The sequence below is a fragment of the Somniosus microcephalus genome, chromosome 4, assembly GCF_052327205.1.
Source record: "Somniosus microcephalus isolate GS21.2 chromosome 4, FLI_Smic_1.0, whole genome shotgun sequence".
NCBI classification, from domain to species: Eukaryota; Metazoa; Chordata; class Chondrichthyes; order Squaliformes; family Somniosidae; genus Somniosus; species Somniosus microcephalus.
The window spans coordinates 203,820,204-203,833,529 of record NC_140990.1 but is presented as its reverse complement, the minus strand read 5'-3'; the positions used below and the strand labels follow the sequence as shown (position 1 = coordinate 203,833,529).

At 43.9% G+C, this 13,326-nt stretch overlaps 1 pseudogene; it reads left to right on the top strand.

Annotated features, from left to right (window-relative positions):
• The first annotated feature begins 3,850 nt into the window (after positions 1-3,850).
• Positions 3,851-10,579, top strand: LOC147120142 (uncharacterized; annotated as a pseudogene).
• The last annotated feature ends 2,747 nt before the right edge of the window (positions 10,580-13,326 follow it).

The following is a 13,326-nucleotide window of genomic DNA, read 5'->3' as shown; positions in this document are numbered from 1 at the left end:
ATTCTATCATATTATGATCGCTCCTCCGCCAGGGGCCTCGCACAACATGATTGCTAATTAATCCTTTCTCATTACGTAATACCCAGTCTAAGATGGCCTGATCTCTAGTTGGTTCCTCAACATATTGGTCCAGGAAACCATCCCATATACACTCTACTAATTTGGTTAGCCCAATCTATATGTAGATTAAAGTCACCCATGATAACTGCTGTGCCCTTATTGCACGCATCTCTAATTTCCCATTTAATGCCATCCCCAACCTCAGCGTTACTGTTTGGGGGTCTGTATACAACTCCCACTAACGTTTTCTGCCCCATGGTATTTCTCAGCTCTACCCATACAGATTCCACATCATCAGAGCTAATATCCTTCCTTACTATTGTATTAATCTCCTCTTTAACCAGCAATGCTACCCCACCTCCTTTTCTTTTTTGCCTGTCCTTCCTGAATATTGAATACCCCTGGATGTTGAATTCCCAGCCTTGGTCACCCTGGAGCCATGTCTCCATAATTCCAAATAAATCATATCCGTTTACATCTATTTGCGCAGCTAATTCATCCGCCTTATTACGAATGCTCCTCGCATTAAGACACAAAACCTTCAGGCTTGTTTTTTTAACACTCTTAGTCCTTTTAGAATTATTATTTATTGTAGCCCTGTTTGATTTACACCCTTGATTTCCCTGCATTCCACTTTTGCTTGTCTCCTTCCTGTCTTTTGTTTCTATCCTTGCTTCCCTTTCCTCTGTCTCCCTGCACAGGTTCCCAACCCCCTGCCATTTTAGTTTAAACCCTCCCCAACAGCACTAGCAAACAGTTCCCCTAGGACATCGGTCCCGGTCCCGCCCAGGTGCAAACCGTCCAGTTTGTACTGGTCCCACCTCCCCCAGAACCGGTTCCAATGTCCTAGGAATTTGAATCCCTCCCCCTTGCACCATTCCTCTAGCCACGTATTCATCTGAAATATCCTTCTATTTCTACTCTGACTAGCACGTGGCACTGGTAGCAATCCTGAGATTACTACCTTTGAGGTCCTATTTTTTAATTTACCTCCTAACTCCCTATATTCAGCTTTTAGGACCTCATCCCGTTCTTTAACTATATCATTGGTACCTATATGCACCGTGACAACTGGCTGTTCACCGTCCCCCTCCAGAATGCCCTGCAGCCGCGCCGAGACATCCTTGACCCTTGCACCAGGGAGGCAGCATACCATCCTGGAGTCTCGTTTGTGGCCGCAGAAATGCCTGTCTATTCCCCTTACAATAGAATCTCCTATCACTATAGCTCTCCCACTCTTTATCCTCCCGTCCTGTGCAGCAGAACCACCCATGGTGCCAGGAAGTTGGCTGCTGTTGCCTTCCCCCAATAAGTAATCTCCCTCAACAATATCCAAAGTGGTATATCTGTTTGAGAGGGGGATGGCCACAGGGGACCCCTGCACTACCTGCCTGTGCCTACTACTCTGCCTGGTGGTCACCCATTCCCTTCCTGCCTGTGCAACCTTTACCTGCGGTGTGACCAACTCCCTAAATGTGCTATCCACGATGTCCTCAGCCCTTTTAACCTTTCAGTAGCAGGGCCCTGTCCTCGTGAGGGTTAAGCTCCCTCAGGAAGGGAGTACCATCACCCGTCATTGGGCATTATGAGCCATCTTGCCCTCCACATATTAAAGAGGAGAGAGACCATCACACAGGTTGCTTACTGGGAGATGGTTCTTCTCATGCTTACTGGGAGAGGGTTTTCATGCATTCAAATCTGCTCTCTCCAGAAATAAAGCTGTGGAAATTGGCACTTTGTAAAGGCTATCTCCCATGGCAACTGATTTTTATGACTTACTTGACTTTGGCTTCAGCCTGGAACAAACAAGTAGTAAACCGCATAAGCTTACCCAGCTACATGAAGGTTAACAGACTGCAGATTTAAAATTGTCTGGGAATACTTACCTTGCCTGCACTAGTCAGATAATTGTACTTCTTCTTGCACTGATCTGTTGTCTGTGGATGTTGCGGTGAGGGTCTATACCACCTCCTTCCATGTCACCTTGCTCATCTTGCAGGGAGCCCTTGACCTCGCATTCTCCAGCACAGGCCACTGTGGAGCACCACTCACCACATTTTTCAGTCCAAAGAACTTCCCTCTTCCTCTATCCTTTGCTTTCTGCCCTCCAATCATCTCTACCCATATAGCTATATTTTCTTAATTCCACGTATTAATGTGTTTGGCACAAATCTCTTATATGGTACCTTATCTAATTCTTTTTACAAACTGCCCCCCCCCCACAATTAGAAGTGCTAGTCAGATTGCCATAAGTCTTTTCTGTGGTATTTTATCAAATATATTTTGAAAATCCATATTTATCACATTCATTGTATGTCTTTTACCTAATCTTTGTTATTGCTTCAAAGAAGCCTATGCAGTTGGTTAAGCTCAGCCTGCCCTTTATAAAATTGTGTTTGGCTCTGATTATTTCATGATTCTCCAAGTGATTTGTAACTCTATCATCATCATCATCATCATGTATTATAGATTGGTAGTTTACCAACTGGCTTATAAACAGAAACTTCACCTGTGTAAATTTCTAAGTTACTTAGTTTGGAGATTCTTAAACATAATGATGGGTTTTTGTGTGCTTCTGATATTCATCTGACCAAACAAAAAGTGAAACTATTACTTTTATTGTATCTGTTAGTTTTCACATTAAAAATGGCTTCCTACGAAGAATGCAACAATCTGGCACTTCCACTGAATTTAAGTCAAACTGTCCTAAATCAACTAATTTCAGACTGTTCCTGACCTTGGGAGCTGTTCACTCTATATTTCTGAATGCCATGACCTATATATTATAGCATTTATAATTTCTAGGAGTTAAATATAACCCCAGAGGAAGTCTTGAGATTTCAATTGTAAAGAAGGGAAAAGAAGGTATCTATCATTCAATTTGCTTAAAGGTTACAGGACTTTATATTCAGTCCTCCCAGTAAAACTTGAACAATGTCTTCCCTTCCTGCAACTCTTAATTCTTTCCACTTGCTTCCAGATAACAATGCAAGCTAATACCCTGATGGGTAACTTAATGGCTGGATAAGCAGTAGGAAATTTAGCAGTGCTTTGTGCTTGTGAGCTGTGTGCTTAAATTCCAGCTATCTCATTGCACATACACAGGGGTCTTTAAACTTTGCCTCTTGCGCACCTGCATCTAAACTCTGTGGACTTGAGTAAGTGGGTGGAAAGTGTGCATTCAACACATAACAGTCACTGTATCTGGTATAAACATGGCTTTTTAAAATTACATTTTTATTAGTTCTCACATTTTAATACTACAATGAAGAATAGGTAGAGACTGCACTCAGAATAAACTGTGGCATTCTGTAATCCACCACTAGAAGGTGACTGAGAGCAGCCCTTCCAGGTTTTCAACCTTTACTCTTAATAACTGCTCCACAGGAGAATCTCCAATTAGATCAGGAAATTCCCATTTAGCAAATGGTGGAAGTGAACTCCAAGGCTTACCACTCTACCACAGTGTGTTGCTAAACAGGTTGGTCAGGCTGACATGTTTACAATAGCAAAATACTGTGGATGCTGGAAATCTGAAATAACAACAGAAAATGCTGGAAACACTCCGCAGGTCAGGCAGCATCGAGGAGAGAGAAACAGAGTCAACGTTTTGGGTTGAACCCTTCGTCAGAACTGGAAAAGGTTAGGGAAGAGATTTTTAAGCAGGGGCGGGGAGGAAAGAACAAAGGGAAGGTCTGTGATAGGATGGAAGGCAGAAGAGATTGACTGACTAAAGGGAAGATAGTGCCAGGCAAAAGGAGAGATAATGGAACAAGTTAAGAAACAAAAGATGGCTCTAGATGAGGTATGAATGATAATGGAAGCAACATTAACAGCTACCATGTGAGGAAACGAGAAAAAAATATAAAGAAATACAGGGGCCAATTTATAGTCTGAAATTGTTGAACTCGCTGTTAAGTCCAGAAGGCTGTAAAGTGCCTAATAGAAAGATGAGGTGCTTTTCCTCGAGCTTACGTTGAGCTTCTTTGGAACAGTGCAAGAAGCCGAGGACGGAGAGATCAGAGCGGGAGTGGAGCAGAGAATTAAAGTGACAGGCGACCGGAAGCTCGGGGTCACGCTTGCAGACTGAACGGAGGTATTCCGCATGTTTACATATAGGAGTTCAATAGCATCTTCATCTGTGATTGTCCCATCCTTGCTAACATGACAGCTTGATATTTGTTTTAAGACTTATATAAAAGATAAATATAAGACTTTTAATTTTTACACTTTTTATTTTTTTAAGTCCTGTTTTAAGTATATTTTTGCCCTGTTTTAGGGCCCTCTATACCACCAGCAATTCCTCAGCCAAGGATTCAGGTTGGGAGCCAGTTAGTGGCCCAACATTTGCGATCGGAGGCTTCGACCTGTAAAATATCTACGCATTTACCTGGTGGCCCAGGAGGTACGGAGGCTTGCGATCCTGGGCCTCTCCGGGTACGCGCGAGCAGAGGCCCACATATTCCAGGGGCACATGCGGTTCACAAGCACCCCTGGGATCACGTGGGCCAGCCCAACCAATAAAAGGGAATCCCCATTCATACTTATGGGAGTTCCGTACGTACGGAAACCCCATAAGTATGAATGGAGATCACTTAAAAAATACACAAACACATGAAATAATTTTTTTAAATTACATATTTAAAATCAATTAAAATGCCATTTAATTAAATATTTTAAATAAAAATTATTTTTTTCAAAAATATTTTTATATGTTTTAACAGGGTAAAAATAAACTTACCTTATTGGACAGGGTTTTTAATGTATAAATGAGTGATAACATTTTATTTTTCTATTTTTTAAAACTCATGCTGGTAAAAGCAGGCCTTATGCCTGCTTTTACCAGGCATAAGAATTTCACGGGCATTCAGCGGGAGGAAGTTGGGCAAATAGCGCAACTCTCAACCCGCAGAGGCCCATCTCCCGGGGGTGTGGAGGATCTATCAAGAATCCTCTTGACAGATCGCAAGTTCTGGGTTTTAGCACATGTCTAAACCCGGAATTTGTGCGGCCACACCTCGTACGCACCCATAGGGGTCACAAAAAATGGCCCAATAAGGTTCTACCAACATAACAACAACAACAACTTGTATTTATATAGCACCTTTAATGTAGTAAAATATCCCAAGGCACTTCACAAGAGTATTATAAGACAAAAAATTTGACAGCGAGCCACATAAGGAGGAATTAGGGCTGGTGACCAAAAGCTTGGTCAAAGAGGTAGGTTTTAAGGAGCGTCTTAAAGGAGGACAGAGAGGTAGCGAGGTAGAGAGGTCTAGGCAGGGAATTCCAGAGCTTAGGGCCTAGGCAACAGAAGGCACGGCCACCAATGGTTGAGCGATTATAATCAGGGATGCTCAAGAGGGCAGAATTAGAGGAGCGCAGATATCTCGGAGGGTTGTGAGGCTGAAGGAGATTACAGAGATAGAACATAAGAACATAAGAAATAGGAGCAGGAATAGACCACTTGGCCCCTCGAGCCTGCTCCGCCATTCAATAAGATCATGGCTGATCTAGGGCTCAAAGCCACTTCCCAGCCCGCTCCCCATAACCCCCTTCACTCCCTTATCTTGCAAAAATGTGTCTATCTCCACTTTAAATGTATTTAATGACCCAGCCTCCACAGCTCTCTGGGGCAGAGAATTCCACAAATTTATGACCCTCTGAGAGAAGAAGTTCCTCCTCATCTCAGTTCTAAAAGGGCGACCCTTTATTCTGAGACTGTGCCCCCGAGTTCCATGAGGGGAAACATCCTCTCTGCATCTACCCTGTCGAGCCCCCTCAGTATCTTATATGTTTCGATAAGATCACCTCTCATTCTTCTAAATTCCAATGAGTATAGGCCCAGCCTGTTCAACCTTTCCTCATAAGTCAAACCCCTCATCTCTGGAATTAACCTAGTGAATCATCTCTGAACTGCCTCCAGAAAACAAGGATGAGAATTTTGAAATTGAGGCGTTGCTTAACCAGGAGAACTGGCACAAGCTGCTCGTATACTAGAAACTTGATTTGATCTTCATTTTTCCTTCACTTGATATCTTCTCCTATCAACAGATCAAAGAATGGAAACCTACTAATTAAAGAACTTATGGTCCAAATCCAATATCTTGCCACTGCATGGTATATCACACTATATTTGAAAATATATTTGTACAGTTGTAACAGAAATAGATTTTTTGTTTCCTTCCACTCTTACTGATTTTTCCCTCCCCTCATCTTTTCTGAGGACACTGACTGGTTTCACAGATGCCAGTTTCCTTCTAGTACCTGCCCAAGGGCCATTCTTAATGTGTGAGTGTAGACAGTGAATGTTTCTAGGCTATTCGACCAAAGAAGACATCATAACCTGGTCCTATCCTCATTCAACATTTACACACATGTTGAATAGCGATCGGCATGTGGAACTCTGGCTGATATTTCCCCCCTCCCTCCATAGCCTGGGAACACTGAAGTCAATTTAAATGCCATACTGCTACCATGGCCGAGGCCAGTTAACCTGACTGTTTCCTAGTCTAGATGGATGGATTATATCATGTAGTGCATTTAACCACAGAGTTGCAGAATTATTTTTTCTGGGTGGTATAACTAAACAGTAATGTCAAGATGAATTTGCTTACTAATATGAGAGTTTAAGACCGATGGGCAGTTAGAAGCAGTGACACTTAAATAAAGCCTTCCCTGTATCATTATGAATTTAAAGAAATATTCACAGATGAATGGCATGAAGGATGGAGAGTTCAAAAGAGTAACTAGCAACTAGATGGTGTGCAAAAGCTGCTTTGTGTTTTTCCCCCTAAAGACTATATATTCGAAAAAAATATATATTTGTTCATGGGATGTGGGCGTCGCTGGCAAGGCCAGCATTTATTGCCCATCCCTAGTTGCCCTTGAGAAGGTGGTGGTGAGCTGCCTTCTTGAACCGCTGCAGTCTGTGTGGTGAAAGTACTCCCACAGTGCTATTAGGGAGGGAGTTCCAGGATTTTGACCCAGCGATGATGAAGGATCAGTGATATACTTTCAAGTCAGGATGGTGTGTGACTTGGAGGGCAACTTGGAGGTGGTGGTGTTCCCATGCGCCTGCTGCCCTGTCCTTCTTGATAGTAGAGGTCGCGAGTTTGGGAGGTGCTGCCGTAGAAGCCTTAGCGAGTTGCTGCAGTGCATCTTGTAGATGGTACGCACTGCAGCCACGGTATGCTGGTGGTGGAGGGAGTGAATGTTTAAGGTGGTGGATGGGGTGCCAATCAAGTATGAAGAAGCACATAGTTATCACCCTCCCCTGATGCCACAGAACAAGAATGAACATCTGACGTCTCACAAGCTACATGCAGCTAATATGTTGCTGGGTTGTGGCTCTTTGCACCTGTCCACAGATTCAGCTGTGATATGAAAAATGCAGTGTGATATTGGAGTGGCAGCTTTCTTCCATTCTGGCTCGGTTGAACAATGTGTTCAGATTAATCACAATGCAAACTGGTTGGTTTTAGCCCAGGTGTGCCCCGATGTTGTTCAGCTGGGTCTGCTGCACACACTTGGCTCTTCAGCAGTGGACTGACCTAGAGCTGACAGAGGGGTGGAGGGGAGCAGCATTGCTGATGTCACCTGGCATAAGATTTAAGGGTCTTAAATCTGAACAAAGAAAACTACGTAGGTTTGAGGGGTGAGTTGGCTAAGGTAAATTGGGAAACTAGATTAAAAGGTAGATAAGCAATGGCAAACATTAAAAAAATTAATTTATAATTCGCAACAAATATACATTCCCCTAAGGAATAAAAACCCCACGGGATTAGTAGTCCAACCGTGGCTAACAAGAGAAGTTACAGATAGTAGTAGATTAAAGGAAGAGGCTTATAATGTTGCCAAAAAGAGCAGCAATCCTGATTGGGAGGATTTTAGAATTCAGCAAAGAATAACCACAAAATTGATATAGAAAAAGAAAAGAGAATATAAGCGTAAACTAGCAAGAGACATAAAAACATTATAAAAGCTCCTATACAAATGTGAAAAGGAAGAGATTAGCAAAAGTAAACATGGGTCCTTTAGAGGCAGAGACAGGAGAAATTATAATGGGGTATAGGGAAATGACAGAGACATTAAACAAATACTTCATGGTAGAAGACACAAATAGCATTCCAGACATAGTGGGTAACCAAGGGTCTAGCGAGAATGAAGAACTTAAAGAAATTAGTATTAGTAAAGAAATAGTATTGGAGAAATTAATGGGACCAAAAGCCAATCAATCCCCTCGACTTGATGGCCTACATCTTAGGGTTTTAAAAGAGATAGTGGGTGCGTTGGTTTTGATCTTCCAGAATTCCCTAGATTCTAGAACGGTTCTCATGGATTGGAAGGTAGAAAATGTAACCCTGCTATTAAAGAACGGAGGGAGAGAGAAAAGAGGGAACTATAGACCATTTAGCCTGACATCAGTGGTAGGCAAAATGCTGGAATCTATTATTAGGGACGTGGTAAGACGGCACTTAGAAAATCATAATATGATTGGGCAGAGTCAACACAGATTTATGAAAGGGAAATCGTGTTTGACAAATCTGTTAGAGTTTTCTTAGATTGTAATTAGCAGGGTAGATAACGGGGAACCAGTGGATGTAGTGTATTTGGATTTTCAAAAAGCATTCGATAAGGTGCCACACAAGAGGTTATTACACAAAATCAGGGCTGATAGGATTGGGGGTAAAATATTAGCATAGATTCAGGATTGGTTAACGGACAGAAAACACAGTGTAGGGATTAACTGGTCATTTTCAGGTTGGCAGGCTGTAACTAGTGGGGTACCGCAAGGATCATTGCTTTGGCCTCAGCTATTTACAATCTATATCAATGATGTAGCTGAGGGGACCGAGTGTATTGCATTCAAGTTTGCTGACGATACAAAATTAGGTGGGAAAGTGAGTTGTGAGGAGGACACAAAGAAACCGCAAAGGGATATAGACTGGTTAAGTGAGTGGGCAAGAGCATGGAAGATGGAATATAATGTGGAGAAGTGTGAAGTTATCCACTTTGGTAGGAAAAATAGAAAAGCAGAATATTTTTTAAATGGTGAAAGACTGGGAAATGTTGGTATTCAGAGGGACCTGGATGTCCTTGTACACAAATCACTAAAAGTTAACATGTAGGTACAGCAAACAATTAGGAAAGCAAATAGTATTTTTGCTTTAATACAAAGGGATTGGAGTATAAGAGTAAAGAAGTCTTACTACAATTATATCTTCTCTTACTTCTTCTTAGGCAGTCCCTCGGAACCGAGGATGACTTGTTTCCATATTAGAATGAGTTCGCAGGTGACGGATGAGTCCAATGCAGGACCTACATTCTCTGTCACAGGTGGGGCAGATTGTGGTTGAAGGGGCGGGTGGGTGGGGTGCTTGGGTTGAAGTGCGCTCCTTGCGCTGCCTGCGCTTGGCTTCCACTTGCTCCCGACAAAGAGACTCGAGGTGTTCGGCGCCTTCCCGGATGCTTCTCCTTCACTTTGTGTGGTCTTGGGCCAGGGATTCCCAGGTATCGATGGGGATGTTACACTTTTTCAAGGAGGCTTTGAGGGTGTCCTTGAAGTGTTTCCTCTGCCCAACTGGGGCTCTCTTACCGTGCTGGAGCTCCAAGTCGAGCGCTTTTTTGGGAGTCTCGTATCGGGCATGCGGACAATGTGACCTGTCCATCGGAGCTGATTGAGCGTGGTCAAAGCTTCGATGCTGGGGACGTTGGTACGCCTATGCTGCCAATGGATTTGCAGGATCTTGCGGCGGCAGCGTTGGTGGTACCTCTCCAGTGCTTTGAAATGCAAGCTGATCCTCCTTGGTGACTTTAACGCCAGAGTTGGAAAGGACACAGACCTCTGGGGAGGTGTGATCGGCAGAGAGGGGAGTAGGGAAAGCCAACTCCAATGGTACCCTCCTCCTGTCGAAATGCTTAGAACATGGCCTTGTCATAACCAACATCTTGTTCCATCAGAGAGACAAGTACAAGGCTTCATGGCAGCACCCTCGCTCCAAGCACTGGCATCTGCTGGACTACGTCATCGTCTGAGCGATGGACTGCAAGGATGTCCGCATCACCCGCGCCATGACAGGAGCTGATGACTGCTGGACAGACCACCGCCTAATCTGCTCTGTCATCTCCATCAATGTAGCCCCAAAACAGCGGCGGCAACAGAAACAATGCCGCAGGAAAATTAACGCTGGAGCACTCAAAGACCCAGCTAAGAAAGCCCTATTCAACCTGCGCCTCACAAACAACCTGACGACTCCCAGTGATGCAGAGACACAGATTGCCCACAGCGCCTGGTCTGCACTCAAAGCCTCCATAATCAGCATCTGTGAATAGACGCTTGGTCACTCCACCAGGAAACACCAAGGCTGGTTTGACGTGAATGACCAGGAGATCCAGGAGCTAATAAGCCGCAAGCGCAAGGCATTCCTGATCTGGAAACAGCAACAGAACTCGAGAGCAAGAAAGCAGCTCTACAGAAGCCTGAAGGCCGAGGTCCAACAAAAAATTTGCGACCTAAAGAACAGATGGTGGGTGGAGAAAGGGCAGGAGATTCAGCAGCTAGCCGACAACCACGACGTGCATGGATTCTTTAGCGCAGTCAAGACCATCTATGGCCCAAGCACCCAAGGCCCTACCCCACTGCGGGCCAAGAACGGAGAGGTCCTCATCAAGGACAGAGAGGAAGTCAGTGCCCGCTGGAAGGAGCACTTCGAAGATCTCCTTAACCGTGACTCTATCTTTGACGCGAGTGTCCTCAACTCCATCCCACAACATGATACCTGCCACCATCTCAGCACAACCCCAGCCCGGCATGAGGTTGAAAAGGCCATCCAACAACTGAAGTACAATTATATAGGGCTTTGGTGAGACCACACCTGGAGTACTTTGTACAGTTTTGGTCTCCTTACTTAAGGAAGGATATACTTGCCTTAAAGGGAGTGCAACAAAGGTTCACTAGACTGATTCCTGGGATGAGGGGATTGTCCTATGAGGAGAGATTGATGAGACTAGGCCTACATTCCCTAGAATTTAGAAGTATGAGAGGTGATCTCATTGAAACATGTAAAATTCTTAAAGGGCTTGACTGGGTGCATAGTCTAGAACTAGGGGTCACAGTCTCAGAATAAGCTATTAGGACTGAGATGAGGAGAAATTTCTTCACTCAAAAGGTTGTGAATCTTTGGAATTCTTTATCCCAGAGAGCTGTGGATGGTCAGTCATTGAGTATATTCAAGACAGAGATTGGTAGGTTTTTGGATACTAAGGGAATCAAGGGATCTGGGGATAGTGTGAGAAGGTGGAGTTGAGCTAAAAGATCAGTCATGATCTTATTAAATGGCAGAGCAGGCTTGAAGGGCCAAATGGCCTACTCCTGCTCCTATTTCTTATGTTCTTATGTAACCTTCAGAGTGAGCTGCTAGCTTCTGTGGCAGAGAAGACTCCAGTACTGTTGCCTAGAATGGAGAGGCTGCTAGGGGTATGTGGAGCAGTTGATTATCGTGGCTGTGAGATAGAGAGAAGTGAGAGAATCCAATCCAGATTTCAGGGAGGTGGTTGATAACTATGCATGTTGGGTCATATTGGGGGTGCATCAAGGTTTTTTCCCCATATTTTTGTGCTGTTTGCAGTGGAACTGTCAGTAGAAATGCTGGTGTGCTAGATTTGAAATTTACAGTTCTTTGTTGGCATACAGTTAATTCTCTGACTATTGAACTTCTAAAAGTAGGCCATCGCTACTATGGAGAATCACATTGTGCCATTTGCTGGTATACATTTTTCAACTCTACCTCACCACCATCAATCAAGGCTGGTTGAGCATTCAGCACCAATTTGCCTTTATACAATGCTTTTAATGCAATGAAACATCTTAAAACACTTCACAGAGACAACACTGAGCAGTCATAAGAACATAAGAAGTAGGAGCAGGAGTAGGTCATACGGCCCCTCGGGCCTGCTCCGCCATTCAATAGGATCATGGCTGATCCGAATCTAGACTCACATCCACTTCCCTGCCCTCTCCCCGTAACCCCTAATTCCCTTGTCTGCTAGGAAACTGTCTATCTCTGTTTTAAATTTATTTAATGTTGCAGCTTCCACAGCTCTCTGGGGTAGCAAATTCCATAGATTTACTACCCTCTGAGTGAAGAAGTTTCTCCTCATCTCAGTTTTGAAAGGGCAGCCCCTTATTCTAAGATTATGCCCCCTAGTTCTAGTCTCACCCATCAGTGGAAACATCCTCACCGCATCCACCCGATCAAGCCCCCTCACAATCTTATATGTTTCGATAAGATCGCCTCTCATTCTTCTGAACTCCAATGAGTAGAGTCCCAACCTACTCAACCTTTCCTCATACGTCAACCCCCTCATCTCCGGAATCAACCGAGTGAACCTTCTCTGAACCGCCTCGAGAGCAAGTATATCTTTTCTTAAATATGGAAACCAAAACTGCACGCAGTATTCCAGGTGTGGCCTCACCAATACCCTGCATAACTGCAGCAAGACCTCCCTGTTTTTATACTCCATCCCCCTTGCAATAAAAGCCAAGATTCCATTGGCCTTCCTGATCACCTGCTGCACCTGCATACTAACTTTTTGTGTTTCATGCACCAGGACCCCCAGATCCCTTTGTAATGTAGCACTTTGCAGTTTCTCTCCATTTAGATAATAACTTGCTCTTTGATTTTTTCTGCCAAAGTGCATAACCTCACACTTTCCAATATTATATTCCATCTGCCAAATCTCTGCCCACTCACTTAGCCTGTCTATGTCCTTTTGCAGGTTTTTTATGTCCTCCTCACTCACTGCTTTCCCTCCCATCTTTGTATCATCGGCAAACTTGGATACGTTGCACTCGGTCCCTTCCTCCAAATCGTTAATATAGATTGTAAAGAGTTGGGGTCCCAGCACTGACCCCTGCGGAACACCACTAGTTACTGATTGCCATCCTGAGAATGAACCATTTATCCCAACTCTTTGTTTTCTGTTAGATAGCCAATCTTCCACCCATGCCAGTATATGACCCCCAATCCCATGATTTTTTATCTTGATCAGTAATCTTTTGTGTGGAACCTTGTCAAATGCCTTTTGGAAGTCCAGTCAGTGGAGAAGCGTTAGGAGACGTTGCCATAGGTATGGTCAAAGACCAAAGCTTTGAGGAAGCTTTTGAAGGAGGGGGAGACATAGCAAATTGAAGAGATTTAAGGAGACTCAGCTCCTGACCACTTAACTGCCTTGCTGACATTGTTAATGGTTCCTCTTCCTCAG